Below are 17118 nucleotides of genomic sequence, written 5' to 3' on the forward strand. Positions count from 1 at the left end.
TCTTCATGTTTCTTGTGCTTGGAGTTCATTGAGATAGTTGGAGCCACTGGCTTATAATTTTCACCAAATTTAGAAAATTTTCAGCTACTTCTTTGAATACAGTTTTTGTCCTCCTTCTATCTGTCCTTCAAGGGCTTCAGTTACACATATATCAAGCCACATGAAGTTGTCCCACAACTCGCCGTTGCTCTGTCCATAATTTTTGTGTTACTTTTCTGTGTGTCATTTTGGATAGTTTCTATTTATATGTCATGAAGTTGACTAATCCTTTCTTCTGAAATATTTAATCTGTCAATCCCTTCCTGACATGGTATTCTTCATCTCAGACATGGTAGTTTTAGTCTCTACAAGTTCAATTAGAGTATTTTTTGTCTTTCATATCCACATTTAATACGTTCCTGATTTCTTCTAAGTTCTTGGATATATGGAATTCAGTTGTGGTGGCTGTTTTGTTTTTTTGTTTGTTTGCTTGTTTGTTTTTTAAATTTTTGGCTGCATTGGGTCTTCATTGCTGTACGTGGGCTTTCTCTAGTTGTGTTGAGAGGGGGCTATTCCTTGCTGCGGTACACAGGCCTCCCATTGTTGTGGCCTCTCCTGTTGCAGAGCATGGGCTCTAGGCACACGGGCTGCAGTAGTTGTAGCACGTGGGCTCAGTAGTTGTGGCTCATAGGCTCCAGAGCGCAGGCTCAGCAGCTGTGGCGCTCGGGCCTAGCTACTCCGTGGCATGTGGGATCCTCCCGGACCAGGGCTCGAACCTGTGTCCCCTACACTGGCAGGAGGACTCCTAACCACTGCACCACAAGGGAAGCTCGTGGTGGCTGTTTTAATGTCTTCATCTACTAATTCTATCTTCTGTGTCATTTTTTGTTTCATTTAGATTAATGTATTTCATTATGGGTTGCAAATATTTGTCCATAGCTTATTTTTTCACTTATTTGACATTGTCATTCCAATAGCAAAAAGTTTTCAACTTTTCTAAAGTCCAACTTATCTTTTTCATTTATGGTCCAGGTTTCTTTCCCTGCTATAAAATCTTCCCCCTCTATAAAATCTTTTGCCTAGCCCAAGGTTACAAATATTTATTTTATACTTTCTTCAAGAACTTTTACAGTATTAGGTTTTTATTTTGTTTCAATACCCATTTAAAATTAACATTTATATTATAGTAAAGCATGGGTAAAGGTATTTATTTGGTTACAGCATCATGTATTGAAAAGACTACTGTCTCTCCGCTGGATTATCTTTGACCCTTTATCAAAAAGTTGTGTCTAAGGGCTTCCCTGGTGGCGCAGTGGTTGAGAGTCCGCCTGCCGATGCAGGGGACACGGGTTCGTGCCCTGGTCTGGGAAGATCCCATATGCCATGGAGCAGCTGGGCCCGTGAGCCATGGCGGCTGAGCCTGTGCGTCCGGAACCTGTGCTCCGCAACGGGAGAGGCCACAATAGTTGAGAGGCCCGTGTACCACCAAAAAAAAAAAAAAAAGTTGTGTCTATTTCTGGGCTTTCTCTTCTCCTCCACGAATCTTTATGTCCATCCTTACCTCATTATCACACTGTTTTGATTACTGTGGCTCATTTTTTTCTACATCCATTAAATTCATGATTTAACAAATCTGGTGATATGGTAAGTCAAACTGATTTTAGAATGTTGACCCAACCTTTCATTTTTGGAATAAACCTGACTTGGTCATGCATTCTTTTTGCATATTATTCAACTCAATTTGCTAACATTTTGTTAAAGATTTTTGTGCTTATGCTCATGAGAGTTATTGGTCTGTAGTTCTCTGCTCTTATATTATATTTGTCTGGTTTTGGCATCACAGTAATGCTGACTTCATAAAATCAGTTGGAAAGGGTTCCTTCCTTTTCTATTTCCTAAAAGAGGTTGTTTAGGACTGACATTATTTCTTCTTTAAATGTTGGAAGAACTTGCCAGTGAAACCATCTGGGCTGTGTTTTCTTTATAGGAAAGTAATTTTAGCTACAAATTCAATATCTTTAATAGACCTAAAACCATTCAGGTTATTTCTTCTTGAATTCTGGTAGTCTGTCTTTCAAGGAATTTTTCCATTTCAGTTAGGTTATCAAATTTATTTACAAAGTTTTAATTTATTTATCCCTTATTATCCATTTACTATCTGTCATATCTGTAGTGATGTCCCCTCTTCTATTCTAGGTTTTGATAATCTGTGTCTTCACACTTTTTTTCTTATTCAGTCTGGCTATATGTTAATCAATTTTTGTATTCTTCATGAAGAACCAGGTTTTGGGTATGTTGATTTTCCCTACTTTTCTCAATTTCATTGGTTTATGTCCTTATCTTTATTATTTCCTTCCTTCCTCTTGTTTTGGGCCTAATTTGTTTTCTTAAGACACTTAGATTATCAGTTCAAAACTTTTTTGGTTTCTAAAATAAGGCATTAAAGCTTATTTCTCTGTAAGTACTTCTTTAGCTGAAGCTTACAAATTCTGTAATGTGCTTTCATTGTCATTCAATTCAAAATTTTCCTAATTTCCCTGTGACTGCCTCTGTGACTCATGTGTTTAATTTCCCAAAATTTGGGTTTTTCCAGACGTCTTTCTGTTACTGATTTTTAGTTTAGTTTGTTTATGGTCAGAAAATATATTTTGCTTGACTTCAATAATTTTAATTTTTTTTAATGAACCAGAAAATGGTCTATGTTTGCCAATGTTCCAAGTATACGTGAAAAAAAATTGTATTTTGCTCTTATTACGTGGAGTGTTCTTATTTTATTTTCTTAAATGGCTATTAACTTTTTGAAAATAAAACTTCACAAAAAGAAGAAATATGTCACATAAGGTTGGATTCAGAAATCTCATGGTTCAATGCATAAGTTGATTTTGAAAAATCTAAAAATTATTTTATAAAAAGTATTATAATGGTAAGTAGTTCTCAGTATGAACTTGATGTATATGTACATACAATTAATAATGACATAAGAGACCAAGCACCAGAAAATAGATGCAAATAATGAATAAGTTACCTCTTACTCACATGCTTACCTCCTGATCTGTTCCCAGTATGATCCAATGACCCATAATCTATACTCTAGCCACACTGGTTTTATTTTAGTTCTTCCAAGCAATCATGATCTTTTCTTGTCTCAAGATTTACGGAACATATTCTTTGCATGGAGAATATTTTCTCCCTCTTTTCGTCTAACTTCTCTTCAACTTTCAGAAGTGATCTTGAATTCACTTTCCTCAGGAAGCCTTTCCTGACATGCTCGCCAAAGTTTAGATCCTCCGGTATACATTCTCATGGCAACCGGTACCTCTCTTTCACACACCTTGCTATGACTGAAATGAAAAATATAAGGCCAAATTAGTCAGGTTATCAAAGATGTTATAACTTCTCAAAAGGTACAGAATCATCTTCTCAAAAAAGTTACCAAAATGAGAAATGGAGTGACCAACTAAGCTGACTTAACTAAAATGTAGTCTTTATTGAATAGAATTTCTATTTTGAAAACTTCTATGAAAGCAGAGTTATGCCATCAGAAGGATAATGAATGTATCAGTCTTCCATATTACATATCTAATATGTCCAAGAGACTATAACTTATAAAATGTTGTACACAGCAGGGCACACACAAAACCAACCAAAATGAGATATCCCATTTCTCTGACTACACAGATCCAGACAAATAGATAAAGTGTCTGTTTCTCTAAGACATTCCTTGCCGTAGAAAGGAAAATCCATAAACAAATGGCACGTTTGGCTCAAAACACTTTTCTTTTCCAAATTGAATCTAAAAATTAATGTTTTAGAGTCTAATACTTTCTTGTAAACTTTTAGGCAAAGAATTTGGGTGAAGGGAGTGAAAGGAAAATCTTCATCTTTCATAAATATTTGGAACCTTAATTTCTTTTTCTTTTTTTTTTTTTTTGCGGTACGCGGGCCTCTCACTGTTGTGGCCTCTCCCATTGCAGAGCACAGGCTCCAGACGTGCAGGCTCAGCGGCCACGGCTCAAGGGCCCAGCTGCTCCATGGCATGTGGGATCTTCCCAGACCGGGGCACGAACCCGTGTCCCCTGCATCGGCAGGCGGACTCTCAACCACTGCACCACCAGGGAAGCCCTGGAACCTTAATTTCTTTTAAATAGCATTTAATGTTACTAGGGAACACTTGTAGGAAAATATATAGAGCTTTCCTGGCAATGGAGTTGGAAGAGCTGCCTTCCCCATGTCTCTCAGGCTCACTTGGTAAATTGTGTGCAACACTTTTAGACAGACACTGGCACTCATAAATTATACAGCTCATCTGCATCTTCCAGTCATGAGACATTATGCAAAGTGACATGATTTGCATAATGGATTCCTTTTGTCGCTTCACTTGCCGCATGCTTTTAAAAAACAAAATGAAATAAAATGAAAGCATGAAAAGGTGAAAGCATCAAGTTTCCAGCCTTGCATGTCTCCTTCCCAACTACAGTATCAATTGCTTTCATTTTCTACAGGGGATTGGGGTGAAGGGGACAGAAAACAAAAATCTACACTTACAAACAAAAAAGCAAACAGCTTTCATATGAATTTCATTTTTAATTACAATGTACCTACTTTCTTCGTGAAATTCTTCACCATAAATAACAAATCTGAGTCATGAGGAACAGCAACAAAACAAAACACTGATAGAGAGAAAGGAACTTTATGGAACTTTCTCCTTAAAAAAAAAAATCTTCTCCTTTGCCTGTGATATTTAGGAAGGGGGTAGCCTTCCTCCTTATGACTTGAAAAAAAAAGCACCAGGTATTTGCTTATTATTGGAAAAAAGCATATTATGGATGAAATAAATGGTCTGGGGGAGGGTTTATTCCCCCCATAACAACTTCAGAAGGGTTTTCCCGTTTTGAAAGTCGAATGGAGGAGAAGATAGAGTTGTGATCTGATTATTTAACAAAATACAGAATGGCTCTATACTGGAAGGAGGAGGCAGCACCACGTCGACTTCTATCGGCTCTACTCCAATAAGCAGGCAACGTTCCTCAGCAGTTGCTAGTTTTGCTGCGGGCTTTCCCGGCCCCCCTGCACCAGTGCGGAAAGCAGAGTGTGCCAAGCGGCTGGCGTCTGTACCCTGTGGGAAAAGTTAACTGTAATTCTTCGGCTTTTAAAATCAATTAACCCGTGTGTTAATTAACGTCAAGTCGACGGGAGGAGGAGGAGGAGAAGGGGAGGGAGGGAGGAAAGAAAAAAGCTGCAAGGGCGGATGGCAGAAGAGTTGGCACAGTGCCATCCATTCAGGGGCAACGCCACAGTTTCGTGTGATAGGAGCAGCGGGTATATGTTACGGGGGCCCTGTACGCGGGCCAGACAGTGCAGTAAAGCCAAGGGAGATTATCCAGACTCCCAGGAGCGAACAGCAAGCAGCAACCGAAGGCGCAAGTGCCAGGATTACAGCCTAGGCTGGCTCCAACTATGAGCCCTTCCTCGGATCCAGGGACTCGGCTACTTGGGGTTTGGGGGTCTTCCACACCAAAGAGGCACAAAGCTGACTTTAATCACTTTTTTCCTTTAAACTTGATTCTGCCGCATTGGAGCCAGCACAGCGAATGCTTTCACACCCAGCAAGACAAAGGCCGTCGTCTCCGCCATGACACTGTTCCGTTCCAAGCAGAGGCCGGGATTCTGGACTCCTTGAGAAATCAGAAACAAGGAAAACATACAACAAATACAGCAACAAACAAAAAAATTAACAACCACAAAAACTGTGTGCCCATTTGCCCATGCCAGGGGTGATCTGGGCATCTGTTGCAGCAGAAGGCACTTCTGTTGGGCTTTTTTTTTTTTTTTTGGGTGGGGGCAAGCTGTTGGCTTGTTTGCTATTCAACTTCATTTATAATTAACTTAAAAAAAACACCATTCAGCCTAGTCAACAACAAACAAAGAGAAAAAGCAGACATCGGAAGAGAAATGCCATAGGAAGCGGCATCAATGCATGCCACAGCCGGTGCCACTTGCCATTCGGAAAACCTCAGGGAAAGATGCCAATTCTACAGCTTGGAAGAAGTCAGAAAAAGGAGCAGAGAGGTCTACAAACAGAAATCATAAGGAAAGAATACCGCTTCTACAATCCTGGATTGCAATTGCACGCAGCTTCTGCTGGGAGGAGAGAGGGAATATTCAAATGGAGATATAGATGGGTATAAATTAAAGGATAGGCACTTATCGATTGCATATAGACACGTGTGTAAGGTTGTATGTGTATATAAATACACATATTTTCAGGCAATTTAAACATTTAGATATGTATATATTTTTGTGTTGTAGGTATGGGTATGTATATTGGTGTATATGTTTATGCATATACACACATATGTGGGATGTATGCATGTGTGAGAAAAAGGAGAGGAAGGCACAGAAAGAGAGAAGGAAATGTGTGTATGTGCATGTATGTGTGTGCATACATCCCACTTTTTGACCCAGGTATACACAGAAAGCAAAATAAAAATCATACTCCAGCAGCAGGCAGGCAGTCAGAGATTTATCTACATTCACTGCTATCACCAGGGAGATGAATGGGGCCGATCTGAAGCCCTTTTACAAGATCCACTATGGGAGTGAAGGAGGAGGAGGGATGCCACACAGACATGCACAAACTTGAAGGCAGAGGGATTTGGAAGGTGCTACTTAGGAAACCCTGGTGGCATAATGCAGGGGAGAAGAAGGGGAAAGAGGCTTGTCTCTCTCTATGTTTTAGGTGGTTGTTTTTTAAAAAAATCTGAAAAAGGGTTTCTGGAAACGACTGGTACTTACGTTGTCTGTGTTGCTGTGGATCCTGAAAGGTGTTCTGTTGGCACCGGGCGCTGAGCCAGGGGCAGGTGCTGGAAACAAAAGGGAGAGACAAAAAAATAAATAAATAAACTCATTCAATGGGAATATTAATTGCTGCTCTTGTGGATTTTACAAAACACACAAACTGTTTTTTCTTTCTTTCTTTTTTAAAAAAAATGTGGATTGGCGCGTGTCCCTTTCGCATGGAATATACAAGTAGTATGGGATTTACAGCCCAGAATGGGACTCAGGATTAACCGTGCTGGCATTTTTTGGGCATATTCTTCCTTTTAATGAGTGAGCTTTTGCTGTTAATGAGGAATAATCGTTTGGCTAATGAGCTTTGAAACATTAAGAGAAAAGAGGTTTTTTTCCCGTTAATCGCTGTGGTGCGACTGCATGGATGGATTACAAAAGACAGCAATAGGAACGCAGTACAAAGGGGGGGCACCTCTCCTGGAGTGGGAGAAGCACTGAGATGGGTGATGTGTCCCTGCGTCTTTCCTTCCTTCTCTCTCTTTCACTCTCTGCCAACTGCTATGGGTTTCCATAACTCCGCAACCAAAGTGGATGGTCGGGAAGGATTATTACAAAGAGTGAAGCCTCCGCTGCTAATGTCTCCAGTGTTTAATCATCATACAGTAGAATGGTTTTATGCATATTTCATTTGCATATCATTAAACTGTGTTAGCGAGTGGCATTCAGAGCCAGGAGAAGTACAAAGTTGGGGAGAGAGGGAAGAGAAAAAGGTCCCTATGATGCTTATCTTCAAACGGGGAACTTGTTCCATGATCTGTCTTCTACTTTTGCTAAAATCATTATGACTTGGAAACCTTTGAAGTTGGATACAACCTTGGATTCTTCTAATTCCTGCAGAGCGGTATATTTTTAAAAACAGCAGAAATGTTCCTGCACTAGACAATGAAAGGAATATAAACTCCAGTGGGTTGAAACTAGTAGCTCTTTGGGGAATGCAGTGGCAGAGGCTTCTACAAATACCACCACTTAAAAAAAATTAAAAAGAGCATCATATTAAAGCAAAGAAAATGAAGACTCCAATATTAACATGTGGATTATATTTGTGTCTTTTGGGGGGTAATGAACTAAACAGAATGAAGAAGCCATCGGTAATTTATCCCTTCATTAATGAACAGTCACCTTTTGTGCGTGTTTGTTTTTTGTCCTTTCTTTTTGAAGAGGGATGTTGTCACTTTTGAAGTGATTAGTCAATTATTCTGTAGCTCTGATTTTTTCCCCTGCACCCGACAGGAAAGAAAGGTGGTGGTTAGGGAATATGTGTGTATTGGGGGGATTTGTGGGGAGAGAAGGAATACAGTGAGTTCTTTGTAGATCCAATACATGCACAACATATTAATTGGGAGCTTTTAAAGCTCCCTCAATAGGCTATTTCATTCCTGGTAAAATAGCAGCTGGTTAGCCACTGTTGGTGACTCTTCAAATAACACTTTAAGTATTTTTATTCTGTCACTGTTGTTATTGTTGCTTTGTTTTGTTTTTCCTCAGTCAAGATGAGAATATAATGTCACCCCTTCTTTACTGAGTGTCTTCTCTCCTCCATCTTTTTCACTTCCAATTTCCAAACTGTAAAATGATGTTGCTTAATATTGAATTCTGGTGCACAGTCTAACTGGCACAAGTTGATTTGGAAATGAGATGCTGTTTTATATTCAAATTATCCCTGCTCCTCCCTTATCCTCTAAAGCTTTGTCTCTGCTATGAATATTCAGATGAGGCATGATGTGATTACACTGAACAATTACTCCTATCCATGGTGGTGGCAGGGGCTGCTGGGGAGGCAGAGAGCCAGACAGCCTCCAAGCCAATACGGAGTTTGTTTTCGGTATTTTTCCTATCTCCTTGGCGCTGCAGCACATGCAGATGTCGCTGTTGTTCTTTATAAAGCTCTAATGATATGCAAAAGCATAACTACTCGGTTTGGATGCAAAGCATCAACGAAATATTATGGATGTCCTTAAGAAGGGGAGAGAAAATCCTGACTGAAGGAATGTCCACATAAATTATTTTTATTTAAATCAATTCAAAGGATGGGGTGAGAGCAAGTCAGAAGGAGTCACATGGAAAACATGCATAATATTAATATGCATAAAGAGTTCGCACCGTGGAGAAGAAGCTCCTTACTACAGCTCATGGGACAAACTGGTTCATTAGGAGATAGCTCAGAGCGACTGCAGCATTTTGCTATTTCAATTTTTTCCTTATTTTAAATGAAGAGTCAGACAGATGTGTTTTCTTTGCATGGCAGAATCGAGATGGATCCAATCTGTGAAATTTGCTGCCCAAATAGTATTTTAATGGAAACCGGAACTAAACAAGGGCATGGATATGGAAGGGAGGGGAGAAGAGAAAATATATGAAGAGGAGTATATTCAGAGCCACAGCATAATATTTTGTAGTACAGGAGGTTTTCAGAAACCATCTTTGCTTCTTCATTAGTCTCAGATGGGGCTCCCATTACAGGGAGCTATCAGGGTTTGCCAAGATGAGCACCGAGACAGGCCCTTCTAGGTCTGAGGCTGAGGAAAGCAGCGGCAACTTGGTGCCTGCCCCCCGCAGCTGTCTACAGCTCGGAAGCCAAAAGCACAGCTACTCCTAATGTGGGGATGCAGTAGAGTGCCTCCTGGTCCAGGTATTTGTGACAGAGGGAATTCTTGGTGCTATCATAGTATATGTTGCTAAAGAGCAGGTGGAATCATCTGGGTGCTTAAGCAGGCCTGATAATGTTGGTGCTGGTTAATTCTCAGGGTAAAGATTACTGTGGTTTGTCTAACATTTTCAGGATGTGAAAATTACCAGTGTGGATTAATGCATGTTTATGATGAATAGAGATGAACAAATAGTGAATGAACGTATTGGGTGGATTCAGAACTGATATAATATTTGGAATATTACTAATGGCCTCAAAGAATTCATAAAGAAAAACAAAGCAAGAAGCAGCAGTCAGAAAAAAAGAGATTTCATTACTTCCCTTAGTCAGGTGGACATAGTTCAAATTACTTTAATAATTCAGGTTAAAACAATTTTATACCTCTGTTGAATTACCTAGAGACAGAGACAGTTTCGGTCTGGTTTGTATACCAGCACAGATTTCTATTTGATGGCATAATGTTGACCTGAAACTGTTCTCTGTTTATATATGAGCATGTAAGCATGTTCGAAATTCTGTTGCTCTTCGCCCAAACTTCCATTTATGAGTGTCCTTTATAACACACACACACACACCCTCAATTATTACATGCTTCTTAACTGGTACAGTGTACCAAACTACAGAGTACAATGAATTAATGTGGAGAATGGCTATTTAATCTGAATCAGGCCTGTAACTTCTTATATTTTCTATCTCTGTTGACAGAATTATGGGTATTAAATTTTGAAACAATGCATGTAAAGAATTTAGCACAGTATTTCCATATAATAAGCACTAATAATGTTAGATTTTATTATTGCTATATTATTTCAGTGTATTGGTTAGTATTAGAGAGAAATAAGGTAAAGGAAATAACATTCAGTCTTTACTGCTACTACTAAATAGCAATGCAGGTAAAAGATTTAGTGAGAAAGCATTAAATAGGTATCTATGGTAGATAGATTACGAATTATAAATAATCAAAAGTCAAACTACAGCTCATATTAATGCAGTTCATGATATACCCATGAAAGTGTTCCTTTAAAAATATATGTGTAATTCTGAAATGAGGATCATGTTGCATAATATCTAAGTCTAATAAGAGAGTCCTATCCTGTTTGCGGTGGAGGGCTATGGGAACTAGGAGGAGAGCTGTAGAACTGAGAGGTGCTCATTACTTACCAAATTGATAGGGCAATGCCAACTTTCAGTCTTTTTTATTTAAAAAAATTTTTTAGCACGTATGTCTTTTAATTATTTTTGGCCGCATTGGGCGTTCATTGCTGTGTGCAGGCTTTCTCTAGTTGCGGCGAGCGGGGGCTACTCTTCGTTGCGGTGTGTGGGCTTCTCATTGCAGTGGCTTCTCTTGTTGCTGAGCACAGGCTCTAGGCACGCCAGCTTCGGTCGTTGTGGCATGCAGGCTAGTGTGGCTCGCGGGCTCTAGAGCGCAGGCTCAGTAGTTGTGGCACACGGGATTAGTTGCTCCACGGCATGTGGGATCTTCCCGGACCAGGGCTTGAACCTGTGTCCCCTGTGCTGGCAGGTGGATTCTTAACCACTGTGCCCCCAGGGAAGTCCCTCAGTCTTTTTTTAAAAAAGATATTTTTGAATAGGTAATACATTAACTATTTTTCAGAATTGATAATTTAATGTAGAAAGCAAAAAGTCTCCCTCCTGCTCCTCTGGCCATGATTTTCTAACCTCACCCCCAAATTGGTAATCAGTTACTGGTTTCTCATTTATCCTTCCAGATATTGATATATTATACTCAGATATGTTTTCCCTCCCATTTTTTTACACAAATGGTAGCTTTTACAAGGAATCTTTATAATTTTCTGCAAATGCAATGAATTCATCTGTAAATAGATAGCTTAAGTATTCATTTCCAGAAACCATGTCCACTAATTTTTGTCTTTAACTTGGTAAGGACACCTAGCACAATGTTGAATAGAAGTAGTGAGTGGTGAAAGTGAACATTCTTTCCTTGCTTCCAATCTGAAGAGACATCATTGCCTTGTTCCTGAATTTAGGAGAGAAAGAATTCAGTCTTTCATCATTAAGAACGATGCCCTGGGGCTTCCCTGGTGGCGCAGTGGTTGGGAGTCCGCCTGCCGATGCACAGGACACGGGTTTGTGCCCCGGTCCGGGAGGATCCCGCGTGCCGCGGAGAGGCGGGGCCCGTGAGCCATGGCCGCTGAGCCTGCGCGTCCGGAGCCTGTGCTCCGCGACGGGAGAGGCCGCGGCAGTGAGAGGCCCATGTACCGCAAAAAAAAAAAAAAAAAAAAAAAAAAAAAGAACGATGCCCTTTATCAAATGGAAGAGGGATCCTTCTATTCCCAGTTGCTAAGAATTTTTTTTAATGGTTGTTAAATTTTGTCAAATGCCTTTTCTGCCTCTATTGAAATAAGTAACAGTTCAAAGTTGTTATCATGGTGAATTACAATGACTGATCTTCATTGTGTTAAACCAACCTTGCAATCCTTGAAAACCCCACTTGCTCATGATGTATTTATCTATTTATATATTGCAATATTTTACCTGCTAATATCTTGTTAAGGGTATTTGAACTCATGTTCACGAGAGAGTGTTCTATAATTCTCTTTTCTTGAAATGACTTTGGTATTGTTATCAGGGTCTTCGTGGCTTTAGGGACTGAGTTGGAGAGTGTCCCCTGCCTCTATACTCTGAAGTTTGTGTAAGATTGTCATTGTTTTGTCCTTAAACATTGGACAGAATACACCAGTGACGCTATAGGCCTAAAAACTGTGGCCAGTTTTTCAATTATAAATTCAATATTTAAGAAAATGATCTAGGAGTATTCAAATTTTTAATTTCTTGTGTCAATTTTAGTAAGCTGTGTTTTTCAAGGAATTTGTCCATTTCATCTTAGTTATTGGATTGATTAGAACAAGTTGTTCAGTATCTTGTTATTATTCTACTTTTTGTCTGTCAAAACTTTAGTAATGTCCCCTCTTTCATTTGTGATATTAGTGATTTGTGTTTTTTTCTTTTTTTTTTTTTTTTTGTGGTACGCGGGCCTCTCACTGACGTGGCCTCTCCCGTTGCGGAGCACAGGCTCCAGACGCGCAGGCCTAGAGGCCATGGCTCACAGGCCTATCTCCTCCGCGGCATGTGGGATCTTCCCAGACCGGGACACGAACCCGTGTCCCTTGCATCAGCAGGCAGACTCTCAACCACTGCGCCACCAGGGAAGCCCTGTTTTCTTTTTTCTTGATCGTTCTTTTAAAAATCAATTTTATTAATCTTTTGAAGAATCAACTTCTATTTGTTGATCTTCTTTTGATTTCTACTCTTAATTTTATAATTTCCTTTCTTTTACTTACTTTGGGTTTGATTTGCTTCTCTTTTTCTAGGTTCACAAGGTCGAATCTTAGATAATTAATTTTACACTTTTCTTCTTTTCTAATATAGATGTGTAGATCTATACATCTCCCTCTAAGGACTGCTTTAGTTGTATCCCATATACTTTCATAGGATGTGTATTAATTATCATTTATTTGTGATTTGTGATTTCTTCTTGGACATGTATTATTCAGAAGTGTGTTGTTTAATTTCCAAACATTCAGTTATTTTTCTGGGTATCTTATTACTATGAATTCCTAATTTAATACCACTGTATTCAGGGAATATATTCTGTGTAATTTCAATTCAAGATTTGTTTTATGGCCCAACATACGGTCTATTTCTTTGAAATGCTATGTGCACTTGAGAAAAATGAATATTCTGCTGCTGTTGATTTCCTCTATTATACAGTTAATTTCTATCTCATTCATTTCTGTCCTTATTATTTTCTTCCTTCTATTTTCTTTGGGTTTCCTTTTCTATTCTATTTCTAATTTCTTGATAAGGTATTTATATCACTGATTTTTAGCCTCTTTTTCTTTTTAAACATTCATTTAAAGGCTATACATTTTCCTCTAAGCATAGCTTTAGATATAACCCCTAGCTTTTCATATGTCATACATGCATTATTATTTGATTCAAAATATTTTCTAATTTTCTCTTTGCAACATAGTTTTTGAGAAGTATATGGCTTAAGTTCCACACCTTTGGGGATTCACGAAACTTTTAGTTATCTTAGTGTTATTGATTTTTAGCTTCTTGTCAGTGCTTTCCAGATCTCTGTGGTCATAGTCTACTCTGAATGATTTAAATCTGACTATTTTTGAGAGTTGTATTATGTTCAATTTTTTTTGACTTAATACCATTTATTTGGATCCCTGATTCTCATAATATGTTTAGAGAATTGTTGAGATCCCTTCTCAGACAACCTACCAGATAGTTCCTATTTGATGTACATGATTGCTATAGCATTAAATCCCCAGGGTGGCCAGGCATAGAAAGGACAGTTGTCTTTTTCCTTCTCAAGGTGTCTGAAATGTCTTTTTCTTCCCCACGGGGAAAGCACCTTCTCATGGCTTTGTCTGCCTTCGCTGCATGCTGGTTCCTCAGGTTCCAAGGGAGACTGTGGTGAGTGCACTGAGGCACGAGGACTAGGCTCTTATGTGTTGCCCTGAAGCACCAACACAGCACTTCTTTGAGCTGCAGAAATATAAATAAAATAAAAATACACAGTCCAAAGGGATGTTATGGTCAATTTTAGTAAATGTCCACTTGAAAAGAATGAATCTTGACATTGTTAGGTGCAGTGTTCTACATATAACTAAGTTATGTTGGATAATTATGTTGTTTAGTTCATCTATATTCTTACTAATTTTTTTGTCTGCTTGTATACTCATTTTATTTGTTACCACAAGCGAGGTGTGTTAAAAGTGTGCTAAAGTCTTACACCATGATGTGAATCTGTGTACATATTTTTTAGTTTTGTCAATTTTTGCTTTATATATTTTGTGGCTATGCTATTAAGTGGACACAAATTAAGAAATTATATTGTGTTGGATTGACTCTTTAAAAATTATTCCATATACATCTTTATCTCTTGCCTTAAAATCTATTTTATTTAATGTTAATACAGTTGTTCTAGTCATATTTTGGTATAGGTGGGTTATTTTTTATCTTGTTATTTTAACTTTACCTGTTTTTATTTAGACTTTATCTTTTATCCACTCTTACAATTTTGACTTTTAACTGGAGAATTGAGTCAATTGATATTTAAAGTAGTTACTTATACATTTAAAATTGTATACATATTACCTTATTGTTTCCTATTTTACGTGATTTATGTTGTTTCATTCCTTTTTTTTGCATTCTTTGAGATTAATCAAGTACTTTTGTTATTCCACTTTCTTCTCTATTAGCTTGTTAATAATACATTATTTTACTATTAAGTGTTACCCTAAATATGACAACATGAATCTCTGACTTACTATAATCTATTAATTACAAATTAGTACTTTTACCACTTCCCAGATGATACTAGAACCTTAGATTAGATTCATTTTGTTTACCCTCTACCACCCTTCATGTTACTGTTAACATGCATTTTATTGTTTATATATTTTAAACCTCACAAGATGTTTTATTTTTTTCTTTTTAATGTATAGTTAAGATTCATTCTGACTTACTAACATATGTACCTTGTGCATTGATCTTTGTTTTTTCCTCTATTTCCACTTTTTTTCTGGGGTTGCTTTTCTTCTTTCTAAAGAATTCCCTTCCTTTTTTTTTGTTGTTTTTTTAGGTGAGGTGTGCTGATGCTAAGTTCTCTCCGTTTTTTTTTGTCTATAAAGTTGTTTCATCTTGTTTTGAATTATATTTTCACTGAGTATTGAATTCCAGATTGGCAATTATTTTCTTGCAGCATATTAAAGCTGTCATTCCATTGGCTTTTGGTCTCCATAATTTCTGTCGAGAAATCAGCTGTTAGTCTTATTGCTTCTATAAAATAATGTCTTTCTTTACCTTCTTTTAAGCTTTTTCTCCTCAGTTTTCATTTTCAGCAGTCCTATTGATGTGCCTACGTGTGTTTTCTTTGTATTTATCCTGCTTGAGGTACCTGTGGCTTGATATCTTTCCACCCTTTTGGAAATTATTATCAGTTGGAATATTATTTTTATTACAATCTCTCTTTTCCTTGTAGGGTTCCAATTACACATATGTTAGATATTTTCAACACGTCTTGTATGTATTTTATGCTGTTCATTTTCCATCCTTTTAGCTCTTCCTGCTTTGGCTTGAATATCTTGATCTATCATATAATAATCCTCTCTTCATCTGTTTCCAACCTGTGCTGTTAAATGTATTTATAGATGCCTTAATTTCAGTTATTGCATTTTCAGTTCTAGAATATTCATTTAATTTTTTTTTGTGAGTTGCAGTTTTTTTGTTCTTCAAAATATTATCAGTTTGGAGTTTAGGAGTTATTTCTGATACCTCCAATATCTGGTTTACTCTGTGTCTGTTTCTACTGTATACATTTTTTTCTCCCTTTGGTCCTGTTTCTTGATATTCCTGGAAAGTATAGAATGGATGCCAGATATTGTGTGTGAGAATTTTAAAGGCTTTGAATGGTCATAGCTTTCTCTGAAGAAAATGTACCCTAACATCTGGGAAGCAGTAGGACAGAAAAAGTACAAATCACCCCAGTCCAATAAGAGAGTAAGTTAATTTAAAGCTAGACGTAGTCTTTGTGAGGCTCTGATTACATCTAGCTCACTTTATCTCCCAGGTCCCATTTCCTCCTGAACTCCAATTTTTGTCTTCCCATCACTGTAAGAATGCTGAACGCTCCATTTGGCTTTCATCACCTTTCTGCTCTGCTTCTTAGCCTCTTATCTAGGCAAGGAAAATTGAAAGTCTGAGCTAAACTCTGATTATAGAAGCTCTCTGAAATAATTCCATCAAAAAAGGAAGTGAAGACATTTGTTCTCTGCAAACCTGTATTTATTCCTAGTGATCAAAATTCCCTTTTCCAAGTGCTTACAAAAATAATTTTTAAATAACTGATTTTAAAATCAACAAAACATTTCTAGAAAATTGGGAAAATTTCCCCTCTTATTCAGGCTCTGAGCACCTCTCTCAATATGTATATTTTCTCAAAAACATCTGTAGTTCTTCAAGCTCAACTGCAAATTCTCATAGCACCTCTGAAAGTAATATATCTGGGATATGAGACTTGAATTCCAACGATTAGTGCTCTCTTATAATCTTTTTATCTGATCTTGGGCTACACCCCTCAATAACAGATTTATTCTCTTCTTCCTTGTCTGAAAATCTTTTTATTGACAGAGAAGGTAGAGAAAAAGAATTTAGAGATTAATTCTCTCTCTCTCTCTCCATCTATCCCTCTTACTCTCTCTTTTAGTAATTTCTTAACAGAAGATAAAAACCCTGCAGCAAGTCTCTCTCTTTCACTTTTCCCTAGAAGCAACTCTCAAATTATCTCCTTTATATGTCCCTCCTTATATCTTTTATACACAATCAATTATCTAAATTTAATCAAACAGATCCCTGTGAAATCACACTGCTCTTTACTTATGCCCCCTCCTTTTTTGCCTGAGAATTTCTTTATTTTATCTACCAGTTGAAGTTCCTACCAAGACACTTACTATGTGGGAGATACAGTGAAAGAGACACACACTCCTGCCTTATTGCAATACAAGCAATAAACCAATTATAAAACAATGTGTTATGTGTTAGGTGCAATTTTAATGTTATTTTGGAGGGCCTCCTTATTTTTC

The 17118-nt window shown here is 37.8% G+C and overlaps 1 long non-coding RNA gene across 1 annotated transcript in view; it reads right to left on the bottom strand.

The window, feature by feature from the left end:
• Positions 1–5619: 5619 nt before the first annotated feature.
• The window catches only part of LOC309794313, a 199110-nt gene continuing 187611 nt past the window's right edge, over positions 5620–17118 (bottom strand). The window contains exons 4-5 of the long non-coding RNA XR_014292027.1: positions 6775–6842; positions 5620–5654 (exon numbers count right to left, since the gene is read on the bottom strand). This is a non-coding gene — a long non-coding RNA (uncharacterized lncRNA). The remainder of the gene's footprint in view (positions 5655–6774; positions 6843–17118) is intronic.

Source organism: Mesoplodon mirus, assembly GCF_964341445.2.
Source record: "Mesoplodon mirus genome assembly, chromosome: 19".
Classification (NCBI taxonomy): Eukaryota; Metazoa; Chordata; class Mammalia; order Artiodactyla; family Ziphiidae; genus Mesoplodon; species Mesoplodon mirus.